Source organism: Accipiter gentilis, chromosome 7 (assembly GCF_929443795.1).
Source record: "Accipiter gentilis chromosome 7, bAccGen1.1, whole genome shotgun sequence".
Classification (NCBI taxonomy): Eukaryota; Metazoa; Chordata; class Aves; order Accipitriformes; family Accipitridae; genus Astur; species Astur gentilis.
In genome coordinates, this window is record NC_064886.1 from 19007110 (window position 1) to 19029689 (window position 22580).

Sequence of the window (22580 nt, forward strand, 5' to 3'; positions counted from 1 at the left end):
GTAGCATTTCCCTGACATAGGCTTGAATAGCTTGGTTGTAAATTCTCACAGTATCAGAGATATCATTTGTAGTCATATGGTGATGATTTCTTCACTAAAGCAATGCATTGCATGAGGCAGAGTGCAAGAAGTGCCATTTTTTTAAACGGACTCAGTTTGTTGATGCATACTTTGTTTTTCAATATTTTGTTAACTGACCAATAAGGACATGCAGAACCTTGGTCTGATAGTGGTTTTTCAAGTATTTGCAGTAATAGATATTGCTTTGTTACATTCTTCTGCACTTCAGTAATCTGCAGGGTGCCTGCATCTAGCATGTTACAGTCTAGTTGCCTTCCAGTTAAAATGCACTAGACAAGTATTGCATGCCACAGGCTTTGTCAATTCACTGGACCATATTCACTCCAGATGTAAATCTACTGCAATGGACTTATGTCAGAATGAAGCAGCCTACCTCTTCTAGGAAGAGAAGGCGATTTTGTTAATGTATTTGCTAATATTGTTATTTGCAGATTTCTTTGCTTCTGCTTTGATGTTGGGTCAGCTGTTTTCCTTTTTACTTATACACATTTTTCCTTGTTTATAATATTTTTGTTAATTTCATGGTAAGGGAAATATAACCACAAATGTAAATCAGAATTCTGAAGCAGTTATCCATGGATGTCAGGAGATTTACAACAAAGTGCAGGTTTTTGCTTTTCTTTCTCATTGTGTTATGTGTCCTTTCTCTTCCCTTATTTCAGTATCTGTACCAAACTGCAGACACTGATCTGCATTTTGTCTCCCTCCTATACCTTTCTGTATGTGCTATAACCATTTCTGTGCAGCAAGTCTGCCCTCCACTTGCTCGTGCCAACAACTCCATAGTCAGAGCCAGAATGGCTGACTCTGGAGTAACTCTTCAAAGATGCAAGGGGCTGCTCAAGAGTTGCCTTGTCTTGCTCCTTCAATCATTTATTAAAATGACCTTGCACAGTGGATTAACTGATTTTCCATCTCACTTAGAGCAAACTGAGAAATGACATGCACAGAAGCAGGCTTCATAAAATGTGAAGCCCCTTTTTCTGCCACCCTTGTTACTACTACTCCTGTGGCAACTCTGCCCTTGAATCCCCCAGCTCTGCCACTTACAGCACAGTTTACATACCTGTAAAATACAGCCTATAATTCTCATCTGTGTCAGTTATCAGGTAAGATTTTGTGAGTTGACTCCACAACATTACCGTTGATACATAATTCATTATTAATAGCTGCCACCGGAGATTCAGACTCTATTATGAAAAGCACAGCAAACACCAGGAGAACCAATCGTTGCCCTGCAGAGCCTGGCAATCTAGGCAGGCAAATACTGGAAGACAGTAAATAGAAAATCAAAGTGGGAAAGGATTGTCCAAGAATTTACAGCAGGTCAGCGTTACAATCCAGCCTTTACGACTACAGTAATCACTGCCTTAACTCTAACTATGAGGCCTATTTTTGTTTTCACAAAAAGCCACTTCATATTTTGCTACTGTTTCTGAAAGCAGCAGGATCAAGCTGGAAAGAGGCAATACTGAATGCCTATATGCAAGTTAATGGGGCTACACACTTAATAGGAAGTGTTTGGCTCTTACAAAATCAGACCTTCAGTTATTGAGCTTTATTGCATACTTCCCATAACACAGAGGGTGGTTCTGATGTCTCTGCAGAAACTTTGCAGTGTCTCTTAGGTGATGTTTTCTCAGAACACAAACATAAAAGAGAGGTGAGATTTCCTACCGCAGATTTGTTTGGCGTGAAGTCTTCACATGTCAGTATTTCCCCCCCCCCATTAATGAGATTCCACTGTCAGATTTAGACAGTTCTTTAGATTCATCAGATGAAGAAAGGGGACATTTTTGCTGACAGCCTAGATTCTAGCCCGTCTCTTCAAAACCGAAGGCATTAATATTAGATATAAACAGATAGCTCTAACACTCTGTCTGTCATGGGAGCCAACTCTAGTGACATCTTTAGGAGACCCATTACTACTAGCTTCTTCTGAAGCTTTCTATGTCATCCTGTAACGTGGAGGCAAATTGCTTGGCAGCATCACACTTTGAGGAAGAGCCTCTAAAGGCAACCTTTGGGACATCAGTTTAGACTTACACTCTCCATAAATCTGAAAAGGTAGTAGCCTTTCCCTTCAGGGCAGTGTTAGAAGAGCATACTCCTCTCACAAAAAAGAAATCATTCAGAAAGAGGCAGATACAAAAGAATCTATCACTACCAGTAGATAAAACTAAATAATGCTTCAGAGTTCTCCAGTAACAGCATCATCATCTGTCAGTTGCTTGGCTGGATCCATCAACCTGTTCAGATCCTAGCTCATACAAATCCTGCCTTTTTCCCTTTCTCCCACCCTCACCCTAATAAATGCACAAGCTCTCATCCCTACAACTAATTCTTTTGCCCCTGCAATATGAAGGAGCTTTGTCTGTAGTGGAAGTGGTCCTTGACTACTCCAAACCATGGCGAGGCACTGTCTGGAAAAGGGCCAGCTAACACTGGCCTTAACAGCGTGAATGTTAAGGATGGTCAAGCACTGGTGTGGGAGCCTGTGCCCAAGGCTCATTTAATTTATTAGTATAGATGCAGTCATGGAGTCCCAGGCAAGAGACTGGGAGCGTGGTTCTCCCTCACTATTAATACCAGAGACAGGTAATTATCTCACTGTCTGCAGGCTGGAAGACAACAAATCAGATTCTGAAATGTGTTCAGCACTTACAGCTGGGGTCAGATTTTTCAAAAGAGCTCTTCATCTGTTCAGGTACTAAAATAAGTGTCCAGCTTCTCATAAAAGCATACCAGATATTGAGCTCTTTTGAAGATTACTTCCAATCAGAGATCATGAGGGACATGCGAAAACCTGCCCTGGAATTTTCAGAAAAGGAACTAGTTTTCAGACATAGCTGCAACTATAAGAAAATGTACCAAAACCTAGCCATTTCTCCAGGATTACAATGGTCTAAATCAATAAATGGATTCAGTATGTCAAGGACAGAAAGATTTTGCAGGAAATAAATTAAATCAAATCATTATTTTTGAATAAAACTTAAGAAGGAAAACTAGTTTTTATATTAGGTGAGCCAGACAGAAAGAACTGCCTGTATAAATATATAAAAAGCAGATACAGTGTAACTTTTAGGAATCCAAGAACCATTTGTCCCCACCAAGTTTAACCCAGTCACCTTCAGCTAGCAAGAGTTTCTAATTTTGATCCACAAAGAATCTGTATTTAATTGGAAGCACTCTTCTGCCAGTTCTGTCATAAGAAGCTCAACACAGATTTTCAAGCCATTACAGAGAGAATAAATGGCGATGCTTAGGTACTGCCTTTGAATCTAGGTCCTTCAATTTGGTTTTATTTCCCACTTTAAAATTAATGATATATTCCACATGTCTGTGGAATAATGGGAACAGAAGTTAAGCAAAGAATATAGCTGTTTCTAACTATCCACTTGCTCTAGAGATTCAAACCATACATCTTCCCATAATTGCTATCATGGTAAACAGTTCTTTGAAAATACTGTGTTGACTTTCACTACCACCAGTTTGCATGACTATATTTATTTCAGGTACTTAGGATGCTGAGTGTATTATAAGTACGCAACAGCATTGCTCTGGGTCCAGAAAGAGAAGGCTGTCGCTGGTTGTCAGGCAAGCAGGATCAGGCCTGGGAGATTTCCTAGCTAGCTATGCAAAAAAATGACTCCTTGCCATTGTACCTGTTTGAGAAAAGTTCTGTCTGGCTCCTCAGTAAGGAGGCCAATACTAAATAATAATTTTGAAAATGCAGCCTTATATAATCATCACATCCATTTAACTGATGAGTCACAAGACCTGTTAGTGCTCTCTCCCATTAGTGCAATAAAGAATGAAGCCTGCCCTAAATTAGATACCAACAACATTTGCAAAACAGTTTGTTAAGGCTACCAAGCCAGGAAAATGTTTAAAACTGTGGTAAAATCATACATTCCTGAAAAATACTGAGGAAAAAAGGAAAATACTACCTTGTTATGATAACAAGAAAAATTAACTCCTCTCTGACAAATTATATGCTAGTGCTCAACTCGGCACTAACCAAGGCTGTGAAAGCACATAATATAATTACTCCAACACAATGATTAGCCAGTAATTAGCATTGGCCTATCTTACATTAGAATCCTAGTTTTTTGTAATACGTTTTTATCTTTACCTACATTCATTTAGTACAAAAGCTGAGACATGCACATCATGGCATATAATTAGGGCATGGATTTCAGCTTAGTACTTTGCAACAGTGCACTACAGGCCAATAACTGGAAAAGAATTTAATGTATAACATAAGGGCTAATTCACATTATCTATATGCTAATTATTCATTTGTTTCTTTACCATTTAATTAAAAAGCTGACTGTTATATATTGCCATCAGTAGGCAACTAAGGTTCTCTTATTCCACGGAACAGTGCTTTTGGACATATCTGCCAGATAGCTCTCAACATATCTGGAAGGGGTTTTATTCTTGCGGATGAGGAGGGGCAGGCAGGACAGATTCAAATTGGATTCAGTCTGCTGGAATCAGCTGCAGCTGCAACAGCACAGGGAAGCTTATTGCACTAGGGCAATTTTATCTCTGACACTGAAGCACTGCCATGGTCAACAGTGTTGAAAAAAAATATTTGTGATGCTAAGGGGTGAGAAGGGGAAAATCTCAGTTGCTTCCAGATTTTGAAGGGATACAATGCAATAGAGGGTAGCAGAGAATCTGTCCCCTTCCTCAGCAGCAATTCCATTATCTCTAAGCGAAAAATTCACATTCTAACAGACTAAATCTTTGGTTTGGCCAAACTACTCTGGTTCCATTAAATTTGCAAAATGACGTAACCACAACCTCAAATTTCAAAGTCACAGGCATGCACTGTGGCCACAGAATTCATCCTTCTGGGTGACCCTGCTGTGAAGTCCTTCCCAGGCGTGTCTTTCAGTGGGTCCAAAATATTCTGGCTGCCTGGGAATAAATACCATGTGCTGACAGTCAGGCAATCCTATTAAGACCTGGCATTGCTAATCCCTCGGGGCTAAGTCTGCTGTACTACTATTCTATACCATTTCTAACCTCTGACCCTTCAAAATGCAAGAAAACATGACCAAGAAATGAACTTTCCTCTTGTTTATCATAAGTAGCATGAAACACTTAGATGAACACGTGGGAGCATCAGAGCCTATTGCTGGTGGTACTAGACTTTGTGACCATACAGACAGGACCAGACATTTGCTGAAAGCTTACAAAGATTTTTGTTTGTTTGTTGAAGTTAGAGAGGATATTGTTTGAGTGCGGCACTCCCCAAATCTCCCCACAATACAAATGTGCAGTTTTGTGTGAGGGTGGCACATTGTAACAGATAATCCCACGTTACTTACAATGCTTTACACTGCTGCAGTGCTTTCCAATTGCTTTTCAGAGAATTGCATAAAAATTTTTGCTAAGTCAATCAAGCTCCTGACTCAAACATTTTGTCCTTATTCCACTGTTCCTCCCTTCTCTTCTTCAGTATATAGGTCATAGATGATCAACTCTGTGGTTCTGTTACCCATGTGACTTACTGTAAGCAATTAAACTTATGATAAAACCTTGGCAGATCCTATTAATACACAAGGTGACAAGAATTCTTGACCCAGAAGAGGAGCTATCATTTGCTGGCAAACTCTTTAAAACAACTCATCCTCCTAATCTAGCTCCTCTCTAAGAATAGAGCAGTACTGAAAACAAGATCTGTCAATTTGCTTTTGCTTCGTTGCTGGTGTAAGTTTGAAATCCAGAAGCATGGCTCCCAAAGCACTCCTTCATTGCAGCCACCAGAATGGTTACCTCCCTGTGACTGGAGGTAAGCATCCGCAAACTCACATAGGAGAGGCCAATAGTGACAATAATGAGCTCAGCTACTGAAGAACATTTTTGGCCCATGTGCTAAGAGCCATCAAATTACATATAACTGCTGTAATGTGATTGGAATTTATTTTCAAGGAAGTGTCTTAATATTTGACATTAGGAGTTTCTGTTACGGTGCTGAAGAATACATTCTCACTGCGATAAAAAATAACACTTCTGACGAGAGTCTTTAATTTCCATTCTGGTTTGTGTTTATCTCCACAAACAGCAGGCACATTTTTCATTCATCCCATGCTACGTTTTTTTCCAAAACACCTTTTCTTGAACAATAAAATGTCTGATAAGGGGGAGAAAAAAGTTACAGTATGTTTCCACTATAGCATATTGTTGCCCTTGAAGAACAAGAATAAACCTCCCTCCCATAACTTTGCCATCAAGCCACCCAAGTCATTACAGGAAAAAAACATGCTGTCCTTATGCAGAAAAAATGTTAATTGTATTACTTCACCTAAGAATGTTGCTGGTGTTATTACTTTGCAAATATCACCAGACAAAATCAAGTTGTTATCTTCTGTGTGTGGCTGGCTCAATTTTTTTTTTGGAAATGACTAGTGGAAAATGTGCAAGATTTCGACCACTTCATTAGGACAAAAAATAATGACATTCCAGATAATTATACTGCCTCCAAAACAATTGGAGATGCTCCTGTCCAAATGGTTTCCAGGGTTCTACTCATTGTTGCAGAAACCCAAGCTCCTGTAATGACTGCCAATTAAACAAATGGTGAACCAACAGCCTGTCCATCCTCTCTGTACACAGTCTGTCCTGATCATACAGGAACTGAGGCTACGGCTGGAGTATCACTGAGCACTTGTGGTATGCATTAATGTTTCACTGACTTTAACAGGTAAGCTATATCTCAGAATTTGGCTCCTAGACTCCATATAGCTTAAAGCATCTTATTTAATTATTAATCACCTTGTATCAGTGCTCTAATCCTTCAACTGCCTACTTCTAGTCTCCTCCATTTCTGCATACTTAATTTTCTCTAACAGAGAGAAACTGGTCTGAAAGAGAGACATTATATATATATATACACACACACACCCCTGGCCGGGCAAGTACTAAATAATCCAGCAATACAGTGATCACATGATTACTGATTTTGGAGATACGTTCTCTGGGTAAATTGAGATACCTAAGGTGGGGCTTACCTGTTAGAAGGCAGATATTCTGTCCAAAATGCCAGGTGCCTTTGCAAGTGTCTGTCAGGGAACAAAAAGGGAACTGCATTACCCTAGAATCTTTAGCCCTTTTAAAAGTCTTGGTTTATGCTTTATCGGTCACTGTCGAGAAGATCAGCCTGAAAAGTTCTCACTCTCAGATTTCAGCAGTGGGAAGTGTTCTGCACTGTTCTGCTCTCTCTGCAAGGAGGTGGTGAGAAATAGCAGCAGCTCCCAAAAAACACATTTGCAAATTATGATCTGGCTCTAGTATAGCTCAGGCACAGCAACATTTCTTGTTGCAGTCCATTTAGCATGACACTGCAAGCTGTAGGAAAACAGGCCTTTGAAGTTCATTATCATCAGGATCCAGCTAAAAAATACTTGGAACAGACCCTGAAATAATTACAAGAGTATGTGAATAATATTACAATTAACAGGAACAGGTTAGTGAAGGGTTTCTTTCCTGCTCACCTCTAGAAGAAAAGATACGAGCCTGTTCTGAAAAATATCATCAGCCTTCAAAATCTGCCAAATGATATTATGAAAAATTAAAACTGACATTCTCATTCAGACATTATTAAAGCAAATATATACATCCCTCTCTCTATGTGGGAGTCACTGTCTCATTCCCAATGGTGACACTTCTCCGCTACATCGTTTTTCATCTATCTTGACATTGCTCATTGCTTTAAAGATGATTGGCATCTAAAATACAGCCCAGTTAATCTCACTAAATTTTACCCTATCCATTCATCGCACAGCACTGTTTAATGAAATCTGAACTTTTTTTAGCAGGACTGCAAAACCATGACTGATGAAGTCTTATTGAAGCCTTAGCACTGCAACACATGGTGGTGAATGCTGAACAGTGATTAGGTGAGGAGGAGAATGGGATTTTGTTTTTCAAGGGCCACACTCCTGCTTTATTTCCATGGGAGAATGCAGTCACCTGAAAAAACGGTAGAAGTTTTTCTTCCAGTAGAGGCTGGAAGGACTCAACTTCTTGCTGTGTAAAGCAAGCCACATTGGCATAGTGTCAAATGGTGCAGAGAGCCTGATGCCCTTCTGTAACCTCCTATATAGGCTCATAAAATAAAGGAAAGACAGAGAAGCCCAGAGCCAGCACTCTCCTTTCTATTCTGTATTGGAGTGGAAAAAAGCAAGCTTAAGGAGTGGTGGAGGGAGGTACAATCTCCTTTTCTTTGTTATGATATTTTAACATTACAATGCTGACATAGGATGGATATTTTTAAGCTTTATGATGAGATACCACTATGGATGGTGACAGCAAGCAATATTACCATCTGGGGACTGTGGCAGGAGGTAAAACCTCTTCCCTCACCATGCTCTAAACAGAAATTCACAAGTATGGTTCTTGTTCTCAGGACTGTGACTATCATTTGATGGTCTGAGAGATAACTAATGAATATTTATGATCAAGAACTAATCACTGAAAACACAAACAGCATTTGACAAATTGTGAAATTAAGCAGGGTATTTCCAAATGCACAGAAAAACAACCAAAATGCAATGGATTCATATGCTTGAATCCTTTATGTCAATTGAAAACCTCTGCTTTTGGTCACAATCTTTTCCATGTAGCCACAGCCACTGCACTTGCGAATGCAGACTTTTGTCCTGTTCAGTCACTATCAGCACAGAATTCCAGTGGACATAGAGATAAATGCTGTTGATGGCAAATAGTCAACACAAGTTTAACAACAGGAGTCAAGGCAAACTACTGTCTATCTCTTGATATACTCATTGAGTTATGTCATTCTTAAACCTGGGACATGGTGCTATTTATCAACAGCAACTTAACTTACTAATTCTAAGAGCCAAAACCTATTTAGGCTCATACTGTTAGGGATTGCTCTTACTGACTTATGATCTGAAAGCTATCTGTGGTATCAGATTTCTACTGTGTTGGATATATAAAACAATTAAAAGACATCCCAGAGTAGTTTGCGGTCTACACCCACTTTCATTAAGCTCACTAGAAGCAAGATTAAATGTGGTATAAGAAAACACTATGCAGAATCCTTAAGACATATCCACAGAGGAATGACCCTTTGCTCTTGTGGTAATGGATAGCCAAAATCCAGTTATCCATTAGCAACAGCATATATAGTGAAAAAGGCTTTGCATTTCACTTCACAGAACACTGATTTTTGTTGTCAGAAGTCAAACTTTTCCTGAACTACCTGGTACATGGATGCTGTTCCAAATATATTAGTGTAGATGACCAATAAGCAAATGAAGAAGAGCAGAGCACAGCTGGGCATAGAACATATATAGCTAATAATTTAGCGGATTCCCCCTCTCTACTTAAAAATTCTATTTTGGACAGATGTGCTGGTTTTGGCTGGGATAGAGTTAATTTTCTTCACAGTAGCTACTATGGGGCTATGATTTGGATTTATGCCGAAAACAGTGTTGAAAATGCAGGGATGTTTTTGTTGCTGCTGAGCAGTGCTTATACAGAGCCATGGCCTGTTCTGGTTCTCACCCCACCCCACCAGTGAGTAGGCTGGGGGGGGGGGGGGTGGCACAAGAAGTTGGGAGGGGACATGACATCATACTCAGCATATAAAGTTGGGGGGAGAAGAAGGAAGGGAGGGATGTTTGAAGTGATGGCATTTGTCTTCCCAAGTAACTGCTACATGTGATGGAGCCCTGCTTTCCTGGAGATGGCTGAACACCTGCCTGCCCATGGGAAGAGGTGAATGGATTCCTGGTTTTGCTTTGCTGGCATGTGCAGCTTTTGCTTTACCTATTAAACTGCCTTTATCTCAACCCACAAGTTTTCTCACTTTTAAACTTCTGATTCTTTCCTCCATCTCACCAGGGGGGAGTGAATGAGCAGTTGTGTGGGGCTTAGTTGCCAGCTGGGGTTAAACCACAACAACAGATCAGAACATTAAAAAAAAAAAAAAAAAAAAAAAGGCAATCAAAACCTCCCAACTCTATCAAAGCAAATGAATTCTGGTGAGTGATTCCTGAACTTTCCACATCTCAGGGACATGTTTTCCCCCTCAATATTCAAATTTTCAATCAGTTGGCACTGGACAACTAGATTATGTGTTCCCGTGATTAGATAAATCTACAGAGAGAAAAGGTCCTGGCATGAATACTCATGGTGGTGAATGCAACACTGTTTTGTTTATTTCCTCTACCCTTTTCTATTAAAAAAAAAAGGAAATTCAGTAAGCATTCCTGTCATCACAGTCAAAACCTCAGAATACCAGTAGAAAATCAAACCTAGGGGAAAATACGGCTGAAGAAAACTGGTTTAAAGATTCAAATACGTATTAGCCAAATTTTGCTTTGCTGTGGTTCAGATGCATAAACCCACTTTCAGTGGAGTAGGAAGTGATGATGGATGTTATCATTTGCAGTTGGGTCCGGCAGCAGTGAGGCTCTGTTTGGCTTGCACAAAGTCTCCCAGTGTCCAAAATAGAGCGTGGGTGGTGCAGTACTCAATCCACACTGGGGCAATTCACATGAGCCATTGAGAGCTCACAGACTGACATAGCTGAACCCTGCCAGGTAGCCAGTGAAAGGCTCTTTTGGACAACTCTTTGGAGAGTGACAGCTGGTGTAATCCAGTGGGGTGAGGATGATTTATAACAACTAAGGACCTGGCTCATCATGTTTATCATTTTTGAAAGCATCTACAAAAGCTATCAAACAGTGTGGCAGGCCACTGAAGAGGGTTGTTTTTGTCTTCTAAATGCTCTTTCCAGAAGGAAGGAGTAATAGAACATAGAGCTGTGATACATTCGCTGCTCAGTAAATATTAACAATTAAAGGTATACTGGGAAGTTTGAATAATTTTTAAAAATTTATCAGTTCACAACACAAACCATCACTTAAGGTCTAAATCCCCTGGCAAGAAATCAATGCAGCATGAGTCATGACCTTGAATATATCAATCTCCTATAAGGAACAGAAGAAATTGTGGTAATACTTGCTTAAATAATTTCAATGCTGTGATGCACTTTTAAAGCTAGGTGCTCTTGTACTGAATCCCATAGTTAAAGAACAGGCATCTTTTCTTTGTCTGGACTTGACTCTACACAAAACAGGCCCTTGTGTCCATTGCAGCCTGTGACTCTGCTCTGTGGAAACCTGCATGCCAAGGTGAAGAGTACCCATCTGATCACTACAGCCACCTGTCACAGAGCACTGCTCCATAGACACCGAGCACGAAGGCTAAGCAATGAGGAGGGAGCCCTGCTTCACCAACACACAATGCAGAACACACCAGTCCAGCTTACCAAAAATGTCTCCAAAAGGTAAAGATGGCTCAAAGCCAAGAATGCCGTATCAGGGAAGATATAAATGACTAAGGCCTTGTTTTCCTAGGTGTTTCCATTTAGGGACGCAAGTTTTTATACTTAGCATGCAAGAGATGCCATGAATTTCGACTCAGTCATATCTATTTGTCGAGGCATTCAAAGAAACAACTTCTTGAAATTAACTCCTAACTCATTGCTCCTCCTCATTTTTCCTGTTATGGCCCACATTCCCAAACAGGTATATACTATATACTATAACAGTCCTGACAGGTGCCTCCAAGAGAATGGAGAACAGTCAGCCACCTATTCTGACACCAGGTTAGAGCTGGGGAGTGGTCAGACATCTTTGCCTTTAACTTCAACAGCAGCACACACTGTCTGAACATGAAGGGTCAGGCTTGAGTGTTTTAGTTTGCTGTGCTGAACTACTTGTTGTTGGGGTATTGTATTTCTTCATTCTGTGTACAGCCTTAGGTATCGACAGCTACCTCTACACATTCTGAATACTTAAGTTACCCCATGGCTAGAGTAAATGCCAAGGAGGCCCTGCAAGGGCAGCCAAGTGCCACTATCCAGCTGGCTGAAATACTTTTATTTTAAATAAATTAACTGGCTGCCTTCCACAGAGTTAGGGGAGGGTAGCCACTGAAATGCTCTCTGCCCTCAATCTTTCTCTGTGTGTGTGTGTGTGTTCGGTTTTAGATGGCTGTTCTATGAGACTTGAGTCACTCTGGCTTGCTGACAGCTATACAATAACACAGCTAAATGGATATGGGTATGGATGAAGGATGCCAAGTAATTAGATTTGGATTTCAGAGGTGGAACTTTTAAGGCCAAATATGTAAGCTTGTAACTGCAAACATTACTGGAAAAAGAAAGATCTTTTTCCAGTAACACTGGGAGAAGGCAGGAAAACACTGCTAGAGGAAAGAATTGCAGGCTGGGAACTAGACCTCTGAGGATCTGCAACTGATCAGTCTGGCAACCCTGAGCACATTAGTGGACCTCTGTCTCACACTTCTCTCTAAGTGTTCACACTTACTTGACAAGTGTTACCTTTTTCAGGAAGTTTTGAGTTTCTTAAGTAACGGAGCTTTTATTGTGGAAAGTAACTTCAACAACTTTATTACATTCTTCTTCCATCTCTGCCAATTTTGGCTACCTCTAGTATAATCTATTTAAATATCATGAAGAACTGTTAAAAAGAATCCTGCTCATTTGCTGCTGCTGTTATGATTGTGTATTGGTGATAAACATTCAAAGAGTCTTTTATAAATTGTGACACTGGAAGGTAAATTTCTACACTATGGCTGACATAAAGGCAATGATGACTATAATGCATTTCTCTAAGTAAATATAAATCATAGCAGCTGTTTTGGTGTTTGGCTTAACTGTTTCACAGTTGCAGGTTACTAACTCCTGTAGCAAAGATCAGTATTTCTGTTTGGATTAAATTGATATAGGAGGCCCCACTAGAGAGAGATAGATACTTCTCTCATATAAATGTTACGTGCATCATAATGGATTTTTGGGTTCCTTGATATTTTTAAATTTCTTATTATTTAACACAAAAATATAAGCTCTGTCGTAGTGAAAAAAAGAAAGCTAAGTTACCCCAGATAAAAAATGGGACACCTTCCAACATTTTTTAAAAAATTATTTGTGAATTTAAATTGAAACCCTTACTATTTGCTATTGCCAAGATGAAAAGATATGCCAGGGGAGATGTCTATGGACACTTTCATTTCTCTCCTCTTCCTATAGCACTAGATGGGTTTCTTTTTTCCTCAAAGACAGAAATTAGTATCACACACATATAATAATGGAAACAAGAACTAGGATATGAACTGGAGACATTTTGGCCTCCAAACAATAACTTCTCTGGATGAACTAAATGCCTTTGACTCAGTCAATAGAACATTTCTATCTATAGAGGATAATCACACCCTCCAGCACAAACGATAACAGATGTAATGTTTGAAGTGGGGAAAAAAGACAATGGGAAGGTGGACCCATCAAATTACATTACTTTAATATACTGGTTAGTTGTTAGGTTGAAAAAAAGGGGCCAAATACTACACATGATTTGAACAGCATATTTCTGAATGTCAGAACTCTGAAAGAAGAGGCAGGACTACTGTTTTATTATAGAAGCACTGGCATATACTACTCATTTCCTCCATCAGACTCCCACCCCTGTTTCCAGGGTCCCAGTATTGCAACAAATGTGGCCTGAAATAGTACCTCTGTAACAGACCTAAATGCTAAATGCCAGCTGGGGCTGAACTTGAATACAACTTTTTTTTTTTTTTTCCCTTGGTAATCTGAAGAGCAATCTGAAGAGCTGGGGCCATATGATGTGGCACCTGGCACATTGCCTGTAGCTACAACTCTCTAGTAAGCTAGCACATTTCCTCCTGCAGTGAACCAAGGTGATGTATTGTGCCTACTGCTGCCCTAGAGCCCAGCTATAGCATTTCAAACCCTTGGAAAGCACACATTTTTTTGATGCCCTGCCCACCTGGCTAAGGGCACCTTTAGGGCCAGTGTCTTCTGTACTACAGCCCCATCTGCAGAAACTTGGCCTTCTGATGTTAAGGATTCCTTCTATACTTCATCCTTCTGTGGTGCAAGAGAAAGAAAGAAAGCTTCTTTAGCAAGTTTGTGCTCTTTTCCGCTACAAAGTGCTTCTGTTCAGTGTTCACCTCTCTCAGTATTTCATGTCTTCAGATGCGTTGGCTGAAGATGAACAGACACATTTCCTCTCAAGAGCATCAGCAGTGTTTCCCCAACCAGCACTAACAGCCCCACTATTTAAGCTGAAAGTTAAATCTAAGTTATAGGGAAACATGAAAAGGAATCTGCCCAAACTGTCTACACTGGAAAGGATCCTAGCTTCTGACTTGATTCTGATTAATAAATCTTCTCAACACCTTAATAAGTAAGCAGTAAATTAATTTCAACAGAACTGCTTGGCCAGGTAGAAATCTGTTTTTTCCATCTTCTCCAGTCTTTCTTCTGATGGATGCAGGAATCCCACTGGTAATCGATACATGTCAAACAATTCAGATTTTTATAGTGCAGTCCTCACTTGTGTGAAATTTCTTGATGATGGATGAAGGAGGGGTGACAAGGTCACTGCTTCTAGATCCTTCATAAGATGGACTCCCAAACTAACTTTCATAGCTGCTTTAATGCAGTAACGTTTATAGGGTTGAGAATTCAGCTCATTTTCTAGATTTTAAGATCCAGATTTTTCTCCCAGTAAGGTAAAAGGAAACAGTTCAAGTCAATACACTTATGCCTCACTTGTTAAGTATACAGTGAAGCTCTGTATGCTTGATAGTATGCAGAAGTGGTAATTAATATGTTATATCAACTTTGGCCTGTTCAGAAGGACTTGGGTTTACTTGTCAGATAGATAAAAAAGCTGTAAGTCTAATACAGGAGGCAACTGTACACTTACAATATGGAATAGTTTTGTGATCTATTCCCTTCATTGCCTTGGTTAATCCATTGAATCTTTTTTTTGCCCTGGTTTCCTATGTGCAGAACAATGAAAATGACATTTTCTTTTCCCATCCATTTTACTTCTGTATTACCATGTAACTTCTTTAAACAGGAGCTCTCTGTCAGCTTCAGAGCACTGTAACTGCTACCTTACACTGGGGACGAGGAACACCAGGTTTTAGAAATTGTAAGAAAATGGGAAACCACACCCCAAAGACTTTCTTCTTTGATTACTTAGATTCAAAATGGGCCAATAGTTACGATACAAGCTCAACAGAAAGACTGAACACTCGAATGCAATGCGTGCCTAAACGGAAGGGTTGCTAATTCAAAACAAATTTGTTCTTTGCCAATTGTCTAACTATGTTGCACAGCTTTCTCACAGAAGCTGACACACAAGAAAGCCTTGAAGACCAAATCAATAGGTGGTTCATCTCCTGTCAGCTTTTCCCCAAGGTCTAGATCAATGCTAAAGATAAAGCCAGTGCTTTAAGGGCTGGCAAAGCAATTGGTTTGGCATCAGCATTAGGTGTTTGCCCAAGTTCATTAATGCACCATTCTTTACCAAGTAACTACAATGTCCTGCACTTCCTGGAGGGAGTACAGAGCCATATTCTCTTTCTGTTATTCAAGCTTGAAAAGTTCTTAACGAAGGGTGAAGAACAGTGCATGTGAGGACAGACACGGTGTGTTAAAGTGGGAGCTGTGAGAAACAAACACATAGTGTATTTATCCCATACACTGCTTCAACAGTCTGACAGTGTTAATAATAATAACTTACTTTTAAATAAAAATACCAGCAAATCAACAGTATTTAGTTCTGAATTACCCCAATTTCAACTTAAATCTCCTAATGTCACAAAGTATATTCACTTTTTTTTTCTTTGTCAGGACAGCTAGAAAATAAAGACCCAGAGAAATGAAGTCACTTTTTAAAGGTTTTTCAGGAAAACAAGCTTTAGCATGCCTACCCTCTCTCATTTCTTACACAGGATACTCTCCTGTCAAAGCAAAGAATAATCTGGAATTGGACACCAGAAGTTACAAAAATAAGAGCTCAGGCAAGGGCTCAGACACAAAGGTAACTATAGAATCACCATGAAAGCTTGAGAGCTAAAAGTTATTTAGCTAAGAGAGCTAAATTGAGAGCTAGAAGTTTCAGTTACAAGCTGGAGATTAAGGGAAAAAAAGATGTATTCTAAGAGGAGTGGGAAGGCAGTGACGACCCAAACCATTGGCTGTGGCAGACACAGGACCTTTCAAGTTGACAGAGTGTGCCAGCAATGATGGCCTGCAGAAGGAGAAAATAAAGCTACAGGAGGATATAATGACAGACAGAGAGATGATCTGACGTCTAAGGGGGATAGAACTTGGCAAAGAAAAGAACAGCATCACTTTACTAAGAAAAAAGTGAAAGAGGCCTGCAGGCAGCAGTAGGAAGGAAAGGCCTATTAGAAAAGACAGGAGATGGAGGTGATGGGTTGAAGATGACAGCAGGATGATATCAAAGGCAACAGGAGCTTGATGGAAGAAAACCATATTCCAGGGAAAGAGTAAACATCAGAGGAGAACCTGCTGGGGAGACAAATATGGGACTGCCCCTATACAGACTATTAGCTGCTAGAAGAAAGAACAGTTATAGCTTGTTTTTATATAGATACACATTCAAAATACTGGCACCAAAACCTTAATAATAAAGAAGATCTTTACTTCACCTTGAAAGAGATTGAAAAAAGATTCTTCTGGTTAAGCAGGCCTTCCCAAGTTTCATTAAAAAAAAAAAAAAAAAAAGAAAGAGAATTACATGGTCTTACAAAAAATTACACAGTCTGTTAATACCTCATCAAATGGAATGACAGTAGCAGTCTCGTACTTCAGAGGATGGTTTCTATCAAGTGTGATATTCAAACACAGCATTCCAAAGGTTCAGGGATCTAAATTCTTTTCACAAAAGAAATTTACCTGGATAACATGTGGAAAATATTTTGGCAACACTTTCAAATTCTGGGGCACATTTTGCCCTCAGATATGCATGCCTGAAACGCATATGGTCTTATGGCTTATTATGTTCCTTTAAAAAACACCAATTAAATCCCTTTATAAATATCTATGACAAATACAACTGGTACTGTCAGACCTTTGTAGGAAGGCCTTCATAAGTTGTTTCACTTCAAAGTTTAGATGCCATCATCTCAGATACCTTTTCATGAACTCATGAGCTTATAGACACCTCCAAGGAAATAAAAGGCTTTCCTTTTTATTTGCTACCAGGAACAGAGGAGGAGGAATGGAAGACCATTTTAAAAAAAAGCTGATTTTTCAAATAAAATGAAAAATCAATTATTTTAATTGGAATTCTTATTTTTAAAGTCCTCATTTGTGGTCTTCCTCCACTGTTTGCTCTTCTGAGCCTGTTAAATAAATCTACAGGCAGTGTTGAAATTGTATTGCCATGGCAAGTTTATCTCACTAGAGTCCTTCTAATGGTTGCTTTTGATAGAACAGCATGCAGTTTACATTGCTGTAGATGAGCAGTAACTCCATTAGGGTCTGTGAAATTACACAAGGTATGAAATAAAGCTAAGTGAATCCAAGGTTAGACCTTATATTTTTCCCTCCTTAGAAGACAAAATAAATAATCTCTAAATATAAGTAAACAGGCACAGTCAAAGGGCAATTCTAGTTCAGTATCTATACACTAAATAGAAAAAGATTCTGGAAGTATGAAGGGGTTTAGTGGAGCAAATTCTAGCTTATGCCACATGAGGTTCTAGATTTATAGGATATAAATTGTGAACTGCACTTTTGATTGTGCAAAAAGAACTTAGTCTTCAAAGCAGATTGGTAGATGGTACAGTAAAGATCTCAGATAGGATAAGAAAAAATATTTCTTCTTAATCATACAACATTGGAACAAAGTTAGGTAAACAAGATTGAATATCAGTATCGCATCTGAATGGATAATGGAATTATGGTAATTAACAGAATTTAGTATCTTGAGTTTAGTGAGGATCATATATATCTTAATGAATATGTGGCTGTGTGAAAGACGAGGAAATGTAAAGACCGGACTTATGGAGTTTTTTTTCCTGGAGTACTGCAACTGAGGTCCTGAGACCGTGAGTGCAGAAACTTTCTATGAGAATGAATTTCCGCGATCAGCTAGCTAATCCAAAACCATCTCTTTGTAATAACTTCAATATTAATTAGTGACTATATAAAGGGATGAATCCAGCCATTAATGAACTAAAGGAACAAATATTTAGGACTTCACTAATGGTTACAGAGGCTATTCTGGACTACAGGACCATGCTATCACCTTCCCCAGTCAGTTACAGCAGAGGAAGGGCTGGATCTCCTGTAGTAAACAGCTAGCCAAGTGAAGTAAGTGTGAAAATCTGAGCGATTTCTGCGCAATATTCTTCTGAAATCTAATTTACAAAAAAAACAGGACTAGGGTCCCTGCCCATTGCATAAAAGGAGATTACACTTAAAGGTAGCTTTCTACACTCATACAGAAGTCTAAGAAATTAATGGACTGTATGGAAAGTAGGACACTCAGGGTCTATGTCTTTAGCTAAGGTGACTAACAGTAGCAATGCTTTCCCAAACATCTCCTAGTCTTCAAGTAAATCCACAGAAACATTGTGAGAGGACTGCTATTTTTAGCTCTCCCCCTCTGAACTTCTTCTCAACTGAGATCTATTAGACAGATTCCAGGTTCCAGCACATCTTCTAGGTAACTCTCTACTAACACAGCAGAGGTAGCTGCAGTGTGGTTATTATTAACAAAATGTATCAACTGAAGGAAGAGGTATCAATATGACAGTACAAAATTGGCTTTTTTTAAAAGGTGGCATTCAGGAATATGGGCATGTACATTTGAATCCAAATGTATCATAAGGATCAGGTAGTGATCCTTACTTTAAAAATCAGCTGTGTACCCATGAATTTAAAGATATTCAGATTATCCACCACTGTGTATGACTTCTTTCTGCCGGAAATTATTATTTTTCATGTCACATAATTGACTTGTCACTGTAATAATTTTATCTGGCTATGCAAGAAGTAGATGACAGAAGACAGCTTATGATGGTCTCATTTGTCTAAAATGGCTATCATTAGCGCAGACTTCCATCTTTTTAACGAGAACACACCCTGCATGTACATGCATGTATAGGTGCAAATAAATGTATAGCGTGTGATAAATTGAGGGAGGAGCATGTCAATGGTGTTTAAATACAGAAAGAAGTGCTGTTAACAACAAGGCAACAGTATGTTCATTGTGAAACATAAAACAAAAGCAATAAGGTAAAAATAAAAAAGTACCAAAGCAGCTTCGAGTAGATAGCTGGAAGAGCTTTCAAATGTTAAAGTTATTTCAGCACTGGAACAAATTGGCTGCAAAGTGTGTGGACTCTTCATCTTTGTACAACCTTAAGAACAAGAAAGAAAACCACTTCTCTTGACAGATGCAGGGTACTTTATTGTCCCATAAGGCATGAGGATTGTCTAAAAAGACCTCCTGACATCCATAAAGCTTTGAGGCCTAGAATATGGTCAAGGCAACATTTGAATTCCTTCCATGAAAATGGATGTCAGCAACAGTGTCATTTACACCTAATTTTAAAAACTGAAAGGAGGCAAAGATAATTTTTTCTAGTTTGAATCATGACTGAATAATTCTGAATTGAAACCCCAATAGCCCTAGGAAATACAGAAAGGCAAAACCCCAAAAGCAATGCTATCTGGCCTCCCCAGCAGCCTACACAAAACAGCTGATTTTGTCCAGAGAAACTGTGTGCAAAGTACTTGAATCAGACAAAACGTTGTTTTTTTTTTTGTTTAAATATCAAGGAAAACAAACTTTGCAAGGGAGAAACATGCCAAGTCCTTTTAAGTCATTCAGATTTTGACATGCTATTTTTTGAAAAAAAACTTTCCCTCATCCAAAATAATGTAATTAGATAGCAAAGCTTGAAAAATTCTGCATTAGCCAAGTGAGAATGCTCATTTTTCTTTCAATTTAAAAATAACTTTCCAGAATGAGATGTACTCTATTTTCTATTAAAATGTCTAGTATATTAAAAGGTTAGGCTCAAAACAAAATGCCTCAATATAACTGAAATGTTAAGCTTTTTTTTTTTTTTTTTTAATCAGAACACTATATAGTAGCACCAAAATTAAACACTCTTTTTCAGAAACCAAGAAAGCTCCTAGGAAGTAGAAGACCCACCTTATACACAATTCTGTTTTAAGAGGTACAGAATTAAAATTTTTTTCCCTAAGAGTCTACAGCTTCTTTTTCTGATATTGCAAATCTAGCAGCTATCCAATTTTCAAATTTTTTCTAAAATAAACAGGAGAGGATCAGACTTCAATTTCTAGCATATAAAACAAGTCTTAAAGAATGTAATACTATTTACAGGATAGATATCAGAAACCTTCTGTTTGCATTTTTAATTATGTACTGATAACACTGCTTTCACAAACAATGTGACATAACCACTGTTCTTAACATAACTCTGGTCTGTTATCTCAGTGCTACAAGGAATCTCCTCTGGACAAATCTTACTGATCACTCTGACAAGAAGTACAACTCATAACACTTCTAGGGAAGTCATGACCTTCGAATACCTAAGAAGTGGTTCCCCTCCCCTATTAATGGAATCAAGAATTGTATTTTAACTGAACACATTTTGACTGATGTAGGATCAAAAGTTGCGGCAGCAGCCATCCCTGGCCCTACACCCTGGCTTGAAACAGAATTTAATAAGCATGAACTGCAGAAGAATGAGGGGAAGACACAAAGTTCTGAAGTTGGAGGTTCCAGCAACCTTTACTTATTCAGGATGGGGCATTAGGGTCCTATTAGCCTATCAGTTAAACACCATTCAGCTAGTGAGCCATAAGAAGAATCTAGGTGTTTTAACATCTTCATCAGGTGACCCCCACAGCATGCTATTGGGAGATTATTTTGGGGCAAAAATTATGTAGCTCCATTGATGTCCCTGCAACTTTGGCAGTTTATGCCAGTAACAAATTTTATCCACAGTTTCTTCTTGCACATGCTCCTCAAAATGATGAGTTCTGCATTTTTGCAGCTTAAAATAAAAACTATTTGGTCGAATTGTAGAGGCAAGATACCCAGTTGTACACAGGGCTTTCAAATGAGTCTTGCTTAAGATGTGTAAGGGCCAGCCTCACTGCATTTCATTCACTTAGAATGCATTTGTTGATCATAATAGATAATTGTGATGCCAGGATTACATCAGTTGTCGCAATTTGGATGGAGTCCACCTCTTCTTTCATGGATTGAAATGTGTGAAATTCAATTGCTCTGGTGAAGTCTTAATTTTATACCAATTTACTTACAAACATTGAAAGGAAAATAAAATTTAAAATGTGCAAAAGATTCAAGCACTCTTGTGCTAATGAGAGCCATCTGTTTATTTCTTTCCTTTTTAAAGCATTTTCAATAGGTGGAAATGAAAGACTTCAGACACATTTTCATGTCTTGAGCCTCAGCAACAAAAAACCAAACCAAAACAAAACCACAGACTTATCTTCAGTCAGCAAACTTGTACTAAGAAAACAAGACTCATTCCAGCTTGCCAATTGCTTCAGGGCTAACTTTAATTGCACCACTGATGTGAAGGTGGCTTTGCCCCACACCAGAATTCTTACCCATGTCAAGAATACCCTCATTTTAACTGTGTTACCATGGCTGAATGGCCCCCTGGTCACAGGTTGGTCACTGTATGTTGCTCAGTATTTAGAGGGTGACCAGTATCAATGGAAGCATAGCAGCCAGTCCATCTATCAACTCTTGGGAAGCAGGGGCAGCAGGTTGCTCTGCTACTGCAGTGTTGTGGCACCAGTCTTTGGTACTTCATCAGCAGCATATTGCAGTATCATGAGGTCTGTACAAAGCAGGCCATATATAGCTTTTACATATAAGCACCATAGCACACATATTTCTCTCTCTACAAAAAAACCACAACACCCCCCTCAACACAGGCCAGAAGACTATGGCCATATCGGACCATGTTTAAGTGGAACAGCATGAATCCTCTGAACATGAAGTCTGGCAGTGGAAAGAAATTGCACATTAGTGGACCACTGCAGCCTCAACTCGAGCCTACAGAGCAAACCAAGAAATTAATTGGCAAGTTATCACTTCAAACAATTTTTGAATGCCAACCATACATTAGACATCTATATGGATTTATAGCACTGCTTGAAATTGCATCACAGTAGATATATGCTTAACATTCAGCCAAAGGTCTCTCTAATTAGATATATGCTCCAAAATGACATAAGTCTTAGCAATCAACTGATCAAGCAAAAAATTACTCATCTTTTTGAGGTCGGGTTATTTTACAGTTAGATCAGTCACCTCTTCCCAGTATAATTTAGTGAATGGCAAAAAACAGGAGTGATGAGCTGGTGACAGCCACCTGGAGAGCTGCAAAAGCAGTACCATCACACATTGTGACATTCTGGTCTAAGATGTAGTAGTGGTCAAATGCAAGTAAACTATTTAAATAGCCAGACAGCCAACATTCAGAGAAAAATAATGACAATTTGAACTGTCATCGGATATATAAAGGATCTTTTCTATCCTTACAGAATTTTCAAAAAACCCAAG